This window comes from Olea europaea, unplaced genomic scaffold (assembly GCF_002742605.1).
Source record: "Olea europaea var. sylvestris unplaced genomic scaffold, O_europaea_v1 scaffold908, whole genome shotgun sequence".
Taxonomy (NCBI): domain Eukaryota; kingdom Viridiplantae; phylum Streptophyta; class Magnoliopsida; order Lamiales; family Oleaceae; genus Olea; species Olea europaea.
In genome coordinates, this window is record NW_019267557.1 from 330,149 (window position 1) to 343,872 (window position 13,724).

Consider the following 13,724-nt stretch of genomic DNA (forward strand, 5'->3'; position numbering starts at 1 on the left):
TTTTCATATTCTTTTTCTCCCAAACATAAATAACGTGAAATTGTGCATCCATGATTTACAATTTACTCCAGTTATAGACCGAGTTTAAAGAAAGTGAATTCCAGAGCAGAGTAGAAAAATTTAGGATAACAGCCAAAGGTGCACACCAACACTATCGTGTAGACAAGCGAAGAAAGAGAACATTTACAAGTAGAGAACTAAACTAGGTAAGTTTTGAAAAAAGGAAACATGAATCTTACCTAATCTAAATAACGTACCTAATCAAACATAATCAAATTACAAGGTAATAAAAAATATTTCCTAAACTTTCAAGATTTCTACACTCCCCCTCAAGTTGGATCGTAGATATTAATCGTATCCAACTTGCTAATTAAATTCTAGAAATTTGGTCGAGAGAGTCATTTGGTGAAGATATCTGCAATTTGTTTTTTTGTAGGTACATAGGTCATACATAGAATCCCATCTTGAACTTTTTATTTTATGAAGTTTCTGTTTGCTTCTACGTGTTTGGTTCGATCGTGTTGAACTTGATTGAGAGAGATATTTATAGCAGCTTTGTTGTCACAATAGAGCTTGATTGGAAGATTTACAACAATCTGTAATTCCTCCAGTAGTTTCTTTATCCATAGTCCTTCGCATATACCTTATACAACAGCTCTAAACTCAATTTCAACACTGCTTCTAGCTACCAAATTTTCCCATACGAAGGTACAGTAGCCAGTAGTTGATCTCTTATCTTCTATTGATCCAACCCAATCTGCATCAGTAAAGCCTCTACTCACTTTCTTTCATTTTTCTTAGAGTTCATTTCCAGAAGTACCTTTGAGATATCTAAATATTCTGTATATTGCCTCTAAGTGAGCTTCCTTTGGAGAATGCATGTATTGGCTTACCACATTAACTGCGAATGCAATGTCAGGTCTAGTGTGTGAAAGGCAGATTAGTTTGCCAACTAACTGTTGATATCTATCATTTTTAATTGATTTTAGTGTCTTCCCCTTTTCTTCCTTGGTCCATAGTTTTACTAGGTTTACATCCAAGCATGCATGTTTCAGTTAGAAGATCAAGAATGTATTTTCGCTGTGAAACACTAATTCCCTTCTTTGATCTGACTGCCTCCATTCCCAAGAAATATCTCATCTGACCAATATCTTTTACTTCAAATTTCGTTCCCAAGTTTTTCATAAGTCTCTCTAGTTCCAATATATTATCTCTGGTCAATATTATGTCATCAACATATACAATCAGGATAGCTTTCGTTCCAGTTTCAAATAGTTGGTAAAACATCTTATGGTCTAACTGTACTTGCTGATATCCTTGACTTTTTAACACTCTTGCAAATCTGTCAAACCATGCTCTTGGTGACTGTCTGAGACCATATAAAGATTTTTTAAGTTTACACACTTTGTTTTCTTCATCCTTGAAGCCTGGCGGTAATGTCATGAAGGCCTCTTCTTCTAATTCTCCATTCAGAAATGCATTTTGTCAAACTATTGGAGAGGTCAATCGAAGTTTGCTGCTAAGGACAAAATAACCCGTATTGGGTTCAATTTTGCAACAGGAGCAAATGTTTCTGTGTAGTCAACGTCGTAAGTCTGTGTATATCCTTTTGTAACCAGATGAGCTTTATACCGTTCAACTGTCCCATCAACTTTATACTTCACATTAAATACCCATTTGCACCCAACAGATCTTTTTCCTTGCAGTAACTTTACCACCTCCCAAGTTTTGTTTTTCTCAAGCACTTGCATTTCTTCTAGAACTGCATCTTTCCATTTTGGAATAGTCATGGCTTCTTGAATATCCCTTAGAATTTTTGTATTATCAAGGTTAGAAGAAAAAGTACGAAACCCTGCAGATAGAGCATTATAGGAAACAAATTTTGAGATAGGGTGAAGAGAACATGATCAAGATTGTTTCTTGAGGGCAATAGTTAGGGCATTATCTGAGAGCTCAATTGTGTCTGAAATAAGAGAAGTTTCATGAGTGTCTGGAGGTATCATCGGTTCTAACTCTTTTGATGCCTCGGGTGTGAGTTTCCCCTCATACATTTGTTTTGGCTTCTTTGAGTAAATTAGTATCTCCTTGTTAGCTTGTTGTCCTACATCTCCCCATGAGTTTAAGTTTCTTTCTGTAAATGACATGTTAAGATGAGGATTAGTTGAAGGTATGTTTATGATAGGTTCAAAGGGTGAGATATAAAGTCAAAGAATCGATCGTTACTTGGGAGCCCATTTGATGCAGGGTGAATAATTCAATAAACATAACAAGAAGAGATGAGGGAGGGGGAGAAGAAGAAGAACAGAGACAGGGAAGAAGGGAGGAAAACGGCTATAGCCACTTTATTATTTAATCAAATTCATCAACTGAAAAATAACAATGTAAAATATGTTTAAATACTGAAAATACTGCAAACCTAGGGCCAAGCCCAATACACAAGTCCATAAAAATAAAATAATCTAAGTCCAACTAAAATAATTAAAACTGGACTGGGATGTCCTCATCAATTCTCCCGGGATGGGAGAGAAAACCCGACCCTGTCGAGTGGCTATATCACCATAGGCATCCGTCAATCTCCCAACCATAGGTTGAGTGGCTGAGCAAGCTTCTTCTGGCGTCTGTAGAAATGCGTCAGTGGCGGTCTGAACCTAGTGTCCTCACCAACTCCTCTCAGGTAGACGGGAGGCGATCTGGGCCAATGAAGATCTTGTTGACTCCAATAAAACTCTAACAAATCTGGATTTAATTGCTGTAGTGTCTCCCTGGAGATCCATGCACAGTCACAATCTGGTCAACCAACCCAACGAACAAGGAAGAGCTGAACCTCTCCATCATTAGTGAACACAGTTTCTTCATCTACAATAGCATCAATTTTTTCTGTGTGTGCTGTGAGAGGTGGTAGTGGGTTAGAAGGGGCCAAAGAATCAGGATCAAGGTCCACAAAAGGAGATGACAGAGGATCATCTGAGGGAATGAAATGGCTTTTATAAGCTACAAGGTCCTCAACATTGAAAGTAGAGTGGTAACCAAGGTGTGGTGTAATGTCAACAATATATGCATTTGGACCAACTTGCTTTAAAATTTTAAAAGGACCAGCACTACGAGCTTGCAATTTAGAGGCGGGTCCATGTAGACGCCGCTCTAGCCTAATGCGAACCATAACGTAATCCCCAATATTAAACTCAATATGTCGTTTGTAGAAATCAACTTGGAGTTTATATTTTGCATTACTAGCTTCAAGTTGTTTATTGATCTCAATGTGCAAGTCACGAAGATGTTGTGCAAATGCTTCGGCTGATACTAACACTCTAGCCTATGGGGACAAAGGGATGAGATCTAACGGTTTCCTAGGCTTGTACCCATGAACGACTTCAAACGGACTCATACCTAGTGAACGATTTATGGAGCTATTATACGCAATTTGAGCTACAGGAAGGATCAAATCCCAATTTCGAAGGTTTTCCCGGACCAGACAACATAATAGGTTACCAAGACTTCGATTAACTACTTCAGTTTGACCGTCAGTCTGAGGGTGGTAGGCTGTAGAAAATTTCAATTTGGTACCCATCTTGTGCCACAAAGTTCTCCAAAAATGGCTATTGAAACGAATGTCTCTATCAGACATGATAGTTTTGGGAAGCCCATACAATTTGACAATTTCATTAAAGAATAACAGGGCAACCTTGGACGCATCCGATGTCTTGCTACAGGGGATAAAATGAGCCATCTTTGAGAAGCGATCGACAACCACAAAAATAGAGTCATGCTTCTTTGGGGTGCATGGAAGTTCTAACACAAAATCCATACTAACATCTTGCCAAGGACAACTAGGAACAGGGAGAGGGGTGTATAGACCTGTGTTCTGCTTCTTCTGCTTACTCAATTAACAAGTGGTACAAGTACTAACAATCTTAGCCACTTTTTCTTCAAGCTAGGCCAATAGAATTGACGTTCAACTTCCTCTATGGTTTTATCACGTCCAAAATGACCGGCTAACCCTCCCGCATGAATTTTCCACACGATGAAATCTCGCACTGAAGTTCGAGGGATGCACAATTTATTGGCTCTAAAGAAATAACCCTCCTCAAGTCGGAAGCCATCTGTGGCGCTTGATTGTCCTCTTTGTAAATCAAGAAAGATATCTTTAAAATCGGGACACGCCTCGTAATCCTCCCTAAGTCATTCAAAACCGATGACCTTGACACTCATGATCGACAAAAGGGAGACACGACGACTTAACGCATCAGCTGCTTGGTTCTCTATGCGCCCTTCTTGTGTTTTAAAACAAATGAATATGCCTGTAAATATTCGACCCAACGACCATGCCTAGAACTTAATCTCTTCTGGGAGTTGAGGTAATGGAGGGCCTCGTGATCCGAATAAAGGACAAATTCTTGGGGTAACAAATAGTGGCGGCAATAGCGCAAAGCCTGGACCACTGCATACAGTTCCTTATCATAAGTGGAGTACCGCTGTTTGGCCTCATTTAACTTCTCACTGAAATAGGCAACAGGGTGACGATCCTGACTTAAGACTCCGCCTATACCTACCCCGGAGGCGTCACATTCAACTTCAAAGACTTTGAAAAAATCAAGAAGACGCATGACAGGGGCCTCCTTCATTCGTTTCTCGACTAACTTAAAGGCCTTAGCAAACTCTTGTGTCCAATGAAACTCCCCTTTCTTCATGCACTCCGTAATAGGCGCCATGATAGTGCTAAACCCCTTAATAAAGTGACGGTAAAATGTAACTAAGCCGTGAAAGCTTCTGACATCATGAATAACTTTAGGCTCAGGCCAGTCAATAATCGCCTGAACCTTAGTAGCGGATACCCCTGTCGAAGAGACAATGAACCCCAGAAAAATGACTGTGTCAGTGAAGAAAGAGCACTTCTTGACGTTAGCATATAGATTAGTTGCACGAAGGGTAGAGCAGACTTGTGTGAGGTGGTCAAGGTGTTGCTCCTTAGACTTACTATAGATGAGGATATCATCAAAGTAGACAACAAGAAACTTTCCCATGAAAGTTCGGAGAGTTTGTGTCATTACCCGCATAAAGGTACTTGGTGCATTATTTAGCCCAAAAGGCATGACCAACCATTCATAAAGACCATCTTTCGTTTTAAATGCGGTCTTCCACTCATCACCTGGGCGAATTCGAATATGATGGTATCCACTCTTCAGATCAATCTTCGAAAAGATTGTGGCACCAACCATCATGTCTAACATATCGTCAAGTCTAGGAATGGGAAAACGATACTTCACCGTAATCCTATTGATCGCGCGACTATCCACACACATCCTCCAAGAACCATCCTTCTTGGGCGTCAACAGGGCGGGGACAGCACACGGGCTTAAACTCTCACGAATGAATCCTTTGTGATGGAGGTCATCCACTTGCCTTTGAAGTTCAACGTGCTCGGTAGGATTCATCCTATAATGAGGCAAATTTGGGAGGGATGCTCCTGGAACGAAGTCTATGGCATGTTGAGTATCCCTTAGTGGAGGTAGATGATCAGGTAGGTCCTCCGGAAAGACGTCTCGAAACTCTTGGAGGACCGATAGGACTTCAACAGAGCTCTCTATTGTGGAGTGTGATGGGACCTCCATGACCACCAAAGCGAACACAACTGAGTCACCAACAAGTGTACGCTCAAATTTCGTAAGACTAATGATGTTCAATCTCTTTCGTTCCACACTTTTCTTCGTTTCCAGTGGGCCAGCAGGCTTCGGAGGCAGTGGGTTAAGGTGAATCTTCTTTCCATTAAACACGAAGGAGCAGGAATTGGATCGACCATAGATGGTTACATCTAGGTCAAATAACCAAGGTCGTCCCAAGATGATGTGCACGACGTCCATTGAAATGACATCACACCATATATGGTTCTTATACTCGAGAAATTGGATAGGGACTAAACAACGCTCCTTGACAATTATGGAGGAGGTATCAACCCAAGAGACACTGTATGGCTGAGGGTGAGGAACAGACTTCAACCCTAGACAGGATACAGTAGCCATCGAAACCGCATTAATGCAGCTGCCACTATCTACGATAACTTTACAGCCCTTATTGTTAATCTTGATGTAAGTGTGGAAGATGGCATGACGGCGCCAATCATCAGCATCCCTAAGCTGGGTAAGAGTACAACAAACGACGCCGACTCTAGGCGTATGTGGGAGAAGGAGACTAGCCTGAATACAACCCAAGAAAGTATCTTCACCATCCTCCAAGTCATCAAACTCTTCTAACTTAGGCTCATAAACCTGATCCTCTAATGGCTCGTCAACTATACCTTCATGCTCTTCCAAAACTAGGGCTCGGCTAGGACACTTAGAAGCAATGTGACCAAAACCCTTACAGTTGAAGCATTGTAAACGAGAGGACGTTCTTGAAACCTCAGAACCTCTACCTTTACTATCCGATGTAGGGGTAGTATTAGAAGGAGGAAGTCCTAGAATAGACTTAGGGGATGGAGTGGATGCAGAAAAGGTTGCAGTGCGGGAATCACTATGACTTCTATACGGTATCCTAGTCACTAACTCGTAATCCCGAACGAAAGAATAGGTGTGGTCAAGAGTAGTGACACCCCTAAGAACAAGCTCACGTCTAAGATCATCCCGTAGGCCTTGCTTAAACCTACTCAAAGTCATGACTTCATCCTAACGACATGACATCTCATTCGAAACTCGTCAAACTGAGCAACATATTCGGTCACAGGTCGACTGCCTTGCGTAAGTGCGTTCCATTGATCCAGCAAGTTGCCCCTGTAAGATTGAGGTAAATATTTTTCTTCAAGGCGACGCTTCATTTCATCCCAATTCCCAACAGAGGGAGCATGGCGCCTCTCTAGGAGGTCCTCAACACTTTCCCAAAACAGTTGAACTGTGCCAATTAATTTCAAACTGGAAAATTGTACCCTCCGATCTTCAGGGACCCCATACCAGACAAAGAAGCGATCCATATCTCTAACTCATTGATTGAATACACTAGGATCTAGACAACCATCAAATATAGGGGCATCTAACTTAATATTTCGAAAGAGACACTCCTCGTGGCGAGGGGGAGATAGTGTACCATAACGGTGATATTCCCACTCGCGTCCACGAGCTTGATTTCCTTCTCTACGATCATGTCTAGCATGGTGTCAACCACCTTGAGGATGACGATGTGGCCTATTAATGGAAGCGTCAGAATTTTCAGCCTCAGTTGAGGATTGGGTTGGGTCAAGAGTGTTTACCCTAGCGGTTAGGGCTCTATTCTCCTCACGAGTAGCGGCCAACTCAGTTTGGACAGCCGTTAATTGATTTTGTAATTGTGTCAACTGTCAGGTGATAGCTTCAATGTGGGAAGGGTCCATGGCAAGGGTACTAGAGCTAGAGGCAGTAACGCGACCACTACACAATTGCATACACGGTAACACAAACTAGGAGAAGTGTCTACTCAGATCAACAACCAACAAGTGCCAGCAGGGAAAATAGTGATCGAAATTAATCTATTGTTATTATTGTTATTTTATTTTATTGTAGGGATTACGTATGGCCCGATCGCAAGCTAATACTACTAATGCCGATAAAATAAAAAGCAAAAGTACGAATGCTAGCTCTAGTCACGTGGGATAAGCGAGTGAACAATGGGTCGGTTCGTGAATTCAATCCAATAGATTTAAGGCTAAAATTATCAAAATAGTAGCAACACAAAGAATTAATTGATGCAATTCTAAAATACAGTAACTGTGTCACTAAAAATAGATAGAAGTAGAGGCTCCCTGAGTTCAGTTGGCCTGAGTCGTCCTAGCGTCGAATGCCTCCACTTTCTGAACTGTTAAGCGCTGAGATGCCAAGATAGAAAATTTCGTGTTCGTCAAGGAAATAATGTACCTATAAAGAATGTCAGGAAATTCTCAAAATTTAAGAAATTTTTTTTTTTAAATAACACAAAATCAGACCAACAAAATAATAAATGAGCCCATTTCACAAATGTGGGCCTAAATCACATTCAAAATCTCAGTCAAGCCCAAACCCAAGCAATAACTAATAAATCCAACCCAATTGAAGTTAAGCCCAAACCCAAGTGATACAAATAAACCAGCCCGATTGAAATCAAGCCCAAACCCAATTGATAACCAATAAACCAACTCGATTAACTAATAACCCAATCAAGCCCAAACCCATAACTCATAAACCAACCCATTGAAAGCTGTAGAAGTCGGCGTCTGGGAACTGGCCAACGAGGAGCATCTCAACGATGTGGGGCGCCGGTTTACTAGCAGAAGTCCGAATCTGTAGTGAGAGAGATGGTTCCGTTTCTGGTTTTGGATGAAGGTAATATGTTGGTTGACTGGGGATGTGGGTGTCGCGTTACAGTATTATTGATTTCGGTAGTTGGGCTTGGACGGCCATTACTGGAACAGTCGGCAGTTGATTGCAATTTCGATGCGTGACTTGGGGAGGTGGTGGTCACAGGTGTAATTGTCGTGCAGCAGATGTTTTGAGTTTGAAGAGGCAGCGGGAGTAATTGTTGATTTGGGGTCGAAATTTGTAATTTGGGCGGTAGGTTGCGGCCTTGACGGTTGGTGGTAGGTTCTGGTGATGATGGTTTGGATTTTGCAGTAGCCGTGGGGAATTGCAGTAGATGGTTGCTAGGGATTTGGTCGGTGTATAGGTAATAGGTGAAGACGGCAACAGGGGTGGACTGTATATTCGATTAGGTTTTCAGTATATGCTCCAGTAAGCAATTTTAAGAAGCACCTTAACGAAAGAAACCAGGTTTTAGCTCTGATACCAATTTGATGCAGGGTGAATAATTCAATAAAGATAACAAGAAGAGATGAGGGAGGGGGAAAAGAAGAATAGAGACAGAGGGAAGAAGGGAGGAAACGGCTATAGTAGGGGTGTAAACGAGCCGAGCCGAGCCGGCTCGTGAGCCGAAACTTCCGGCTCGTGCTCGGCTCGAGCTTTTTCAATACGGGCTTTTTTGGGCCCAAGCCGAGCCGAGCCGGCTCGACTCAAAAAAATAAAGCTCGACCCGAGCTTTTGGCTCGGGCATTACCGAGCCGAGCCGGCCCGTGTTTTGACGTCTTTTTTTTTTTTATTTTTTGTTTCTCCTAATTGCTGCCCAACAGGCAACTTTAATTATAAAGCTGCCTGTTGGCAGCTAGACTGCTGCCGAACTGCCAGCAGGTTAACTGCTGCCAACAGGCAGCTATAAAGCTGCCGGCAGCTTTGTAGCTGCCGACAGCCTATTTTTTTTATTTTTTGTTTTAAATTAAACAGGCCGGCCCGGGCTCGGGCCATTGCCCCTTTTTGGGGCTCGGCCCGAGCTTTGGCTCGGTTGGTCCGAGCCACGAGCCGGGCTGGCCGCCCAAGCCACCGAGCTTTTTTGACATCCCTAGGCTATAGCCACTTTATTATTTAATCAAATTCATCAACTGAAAAATAAAAATGTAAAATAGGTTTAAATACTGAAAATACTGCAAACCTAGGGCCAAACCCAATACACAAGTCCATAAAAATAAAATAACCTAAGTCCAACTAAAATAATTAAAACTGGACTGGGATGTCCTCATCACCATCTTCACTTAAGTTCTCCCCCTAAAGAGAGGATTTGTTGAAGTATTGGGTGCTTTCGGCCCGAGCTTTGGCTCGGTTGGTCCGAGCCACGAGCCGGGCTGGCCGCCCAAGCCACCGAGCTTTTTTGACATCCCTAGGCTATAGCCACTTTATTATTTAATCAAATTCATCAACTGAAAAATAACAATGTAAAATAGGTTTAAATACTGAAAATACTGCAAACCTAGGGCCAAACCCAATACACAAGTCCATAAAAATAAAATAACCTAAGTCCAACTAAAATAATTAAAACTGGACTGGGATGTCCTCATCACCATCTTCACTTAAGTTCTCCCCCTAAAGAGAGGATTTGTTGAAGTATTGGGTGCTTTCGAAGAATGTGACATCCAGGCTAACAAATACTTTTCTTATCGACGGATCATAGCATTTGTAGCCTTTTTGGGTAGGCGAGTATCCAATGAAGATGCATTTACATGCACGAGGATCTAGTTTAGTTCGATGATGAGGGTGTATATGAATAAATTTAGTGCAACCGAATATTCAGAGATGTGAGTTTGACTCATGACAGGAATCGGGAAATGATTCTCAAAATTTTTGGAGAGGTGATTTAAATGAAAGTGTACGACTAGGCATTCTATTTATAAGGTAAGCTGATGTTAAAATGGCATCTCCCCAAAATTGTTTATGCATATTTATGGTAAACATCAATGCACGGACAACCTCAATGAGGTGTCTATTTTTTCATTCGACAATCCCATTTTGTTGGGGAGTGTCGACCCAAGAACTTTGATGGATTATTCTATTTTTTTTGGAGATATTCTTTTAGGGTACTGTTAAAGTATTCAGCACCGTTATTTGTGCGTAAAATTTGGATGTTTGTTTGGAATTGTGTTTGGATCATCGAATGAAATTTATGAATACAGTTCGAGCATCAGCCTTTTCTTTTAGGAGATGAACCCAACAAATTCGAGTATGGCCATTAATAAATGTTACAAACCATTTTTTGTAAGTTCAATTAAGAATTCGAGATGGGCCCCATAAATTACTGTGAATTAAGGAGAACCATTTCGATGGTTTGTGTGTAGACTTTTGGAAAGATGTACGATGGTGTTTTACCAATTCACAAGACTGACATTGAAGATTAGTGGTTATTTTATTTGGAAATATGGTACGTAATATACGTTGCAGGTATTGAAAATTGGAATGACCCATTCGAAAATGCCATAATAGAATTTCATTCGTTTACTCACATCTGTCTCTTCAAAGTAGTAAAGTCCCTCACATTTCTTAACACTGTCAATTGTCTTCCCCGATGATAGGTCTTGAAATATACAGTAATATGGGAGGAATTTAGCCGAACAATTGGAATTTTGTTAAATAATTGAGAGCAAGTTACAAGATAGATTTGGAACATGAAGAACAGACTCTGAGTTATGGAGTTAGAGATACGAATACTCCCTTTTTCTTGTTACAGGTGAGAGTTAACCATTTGCAATTTTGACTTTGATATTGCCAGCACAAAGAGAATATATGGAAAAGAGGTAATAAGAGTCCGTCATGTGATCGGACGCACCTGAATCTATAATCTAGGGAGCTTTGGATGGGGCGTTTGTATGGAAAGCTTTTAAAAGTTTACCTTTAAGGGCTAGTGAACTAGATGATCCAGATGTTTGGAAATTTGAAAACATTTTGTAGGGTTGCTCTATCTGCTCGGGATTGAATGCACTGGTTGGATTGGAGTTATCTTTTTCTTCAATAGGATCAACATTTGCTTGGTAGCCACGAGTTTTGTTAATCTGTCTTGATTTCCAATCTGCTAGCTTCCCATGTAAATAGAGTTGTCAATGGATTAAATTTTTATCCGAATCCGATAAAATTAATGGAAGATGGATTTAAGGTCTCAATTTGATAACCCGATTAAGATTCAAATCCGATAATCCGTTTACTAAATGGAGCAAATATGGATGTAGGTAAATCCAATCCAATTTATTATAACAATATAATATATTTTGTATATTACCGCATAATGTATTACATTTTTAAAAAAATTGATCTTATACTTTATGACTTTTAATGAAGGATGTCAAAATTATTAAATTTCAATAACATTAATATATATTATAAAAAATTTTGTATGGAGAAAAAAATAAAATATTGAAACACGATAATGGGCTTGACGCTTTCTTTCATCCCAACGCCATGTGCCATAATGCCAATCTGACAAATGATAAATTGATAATGGCTTGACACTTTCTTCTCTTCCAAGCTCCAGCCACATTTTACCTTTTGTTTCCTGAACATTCTTCTTTCTAGAAATTAATTCAAAGAACAAAGAAACCTTTCCTATTCTCATAGCTGAATCAGACTAAAAAAAGGGAAATCTCATGGTATTCTCCATCTGTAATTCATCTTTACGTCTGTCGACTCTGCATCCCTATGCAGTAAGGACAGATCTGGTTCATTCCAAATCGAGGTTTCTTCTTCTTTGCTTTGTATTTTTTTTTTTTTTTTTGGTTGTATTTCATCTCCAACATTAAGATTCTTCTTTGGCTTTCATTTCTCTTGTTTTGTTGTTTTCATTTTGTTATTTTGTTGTTTTCCTCAAATTTCTTTAACATATTCACCTTGATTTTAGGGCTTTTTGGATACATATAATTGCTGACAAGCCCAACACTGAAGCGGACAAAAGAGATGATACAAGGAATGTTATATAAGTTGAAGATTCACCTCCAACTTTTCCTAAGAGACGGAAATTGACATCAAAGCTATGGAATGATTTTGTAAAATTTAAGTGGCCAAAAGGAAATGAAATTGCAAAGTGCAAGCATTGTTGTAAAGAATTTGTAGGAGAAAGTGGTAAAGGAACTAGCTACTTAAAGTATCGCTAGGATAGGTGTAATAGGAAAGTTAGCAGAGACATTGGTCAACAAATGCTATCCATATCCAAAAGTTCCCCAGAGGCTGCTGCCATAGTTCAAAATCACGTTTGACCAATTGAAAAGTAGGATGGATTTTGCTAAGGTGGTTATCATGCATAATTATCCTTTTAATATGGCTGAACATGAATATTTTGTGATATTTTGTAATGGTTTGCAACCAATGTTTAAGCTTGTGTCAAGAAATACAGTGAGGTCTAATAATGCTAAATTCCCTAGTTTAAGCTTGTGTCAAGAAATACAGTGAGGTCTAATAATGCTAAATTTCTTACTCTTTGAAAAATTGCTCGGGACATATTTAGCTATTCCAGCAACTAATGTTGCATCCAAGGCTGAATTTAGTGTGGGAGGAAGAGTAATTGATGATTTTCTTGCTTCATTGCTTCCGAAAACTGTAGAAGTTTTGGTGACCACACAAGATTGGCTCCCTTTCCTGAAAAAAAAGAGTAAGTAACTAAGATTTCTAATTATTAAGTTTGGTTATATATATTTTTTTTAATCAAGTAACTATGTATTATTATTTATTTTTTACAAGTATTTAATTTGTTACGTTCTTTTCGCAAAACTTGACATAAATGTTACAAACAAGGCCCTACAAAATTAAAATAATGTTTCTTAATGACTAAAGTTTATGTAAGGTTTACTTATAAATTATGTTTTCAATTTCTTGAAATGATATTTGTTTTGTACAGCCTTTATACTTAAACATCTTTTTTTGTAGGCTTGGTGGACTAGTGGGTGATATGATATGGAGAGAGAGCTCAAACTTAAAAAGCTGTGCTTGAGAATTTTTTTCTTCGTTTTTGTTGCTCACTCTATCTAGAACATTTGTTGGATATGTAGTCATTGCAATATTTCATATTTTGGTTCCTTTTTAATTTGGTATTATCTTGTGGATTGTTATTGAAATTGCCAATAGGTTAATATGGTTATTTTCTTATATTGCAATAAAAAAACATGTAAAATATTTTGGATCAGATTTCCGATAATCCAACAAATCGGATATAGATTTAACAATCTAATATCTGTTAGATTATCGGATCAGATCGAATAATTATTCTTATCGGATCGGATATGGACAGATCCAATCCATATGCGATCCATTGACAGCCCTACATGTAAATCCCAACACGTATCTCCTTTATTTTCTGATTTTCGACAATGATCACACCAAGGATATCCTCTTCTTTGCTTTAATCCATGTCCATTTGTAGATGTC

The 13,724-nt window shown here is 39.5% G+C and overlaps 1 long non-coding RNA gene across 1 annotated transcript; it reads left to right on the forward strand.

Annotated features, from left to right (window-relative positions):
• Positions 1–11,824: 11,824 nt before the first annotated feature.
• On the forward strand, positions 11,825–13,393 carry LOC111392255. The gene is made up of 3 exons (XR_002702241.1): positions 11,825–12,042; positions 12,205–12,951; positions 13,227–13,393. It is a non-coding gene; the product is annotated as an uncharacterized LOC111392255 (long non-coding RNA).
• Positions 13,394–13,724: the final 331 nt, after the last annotated feature.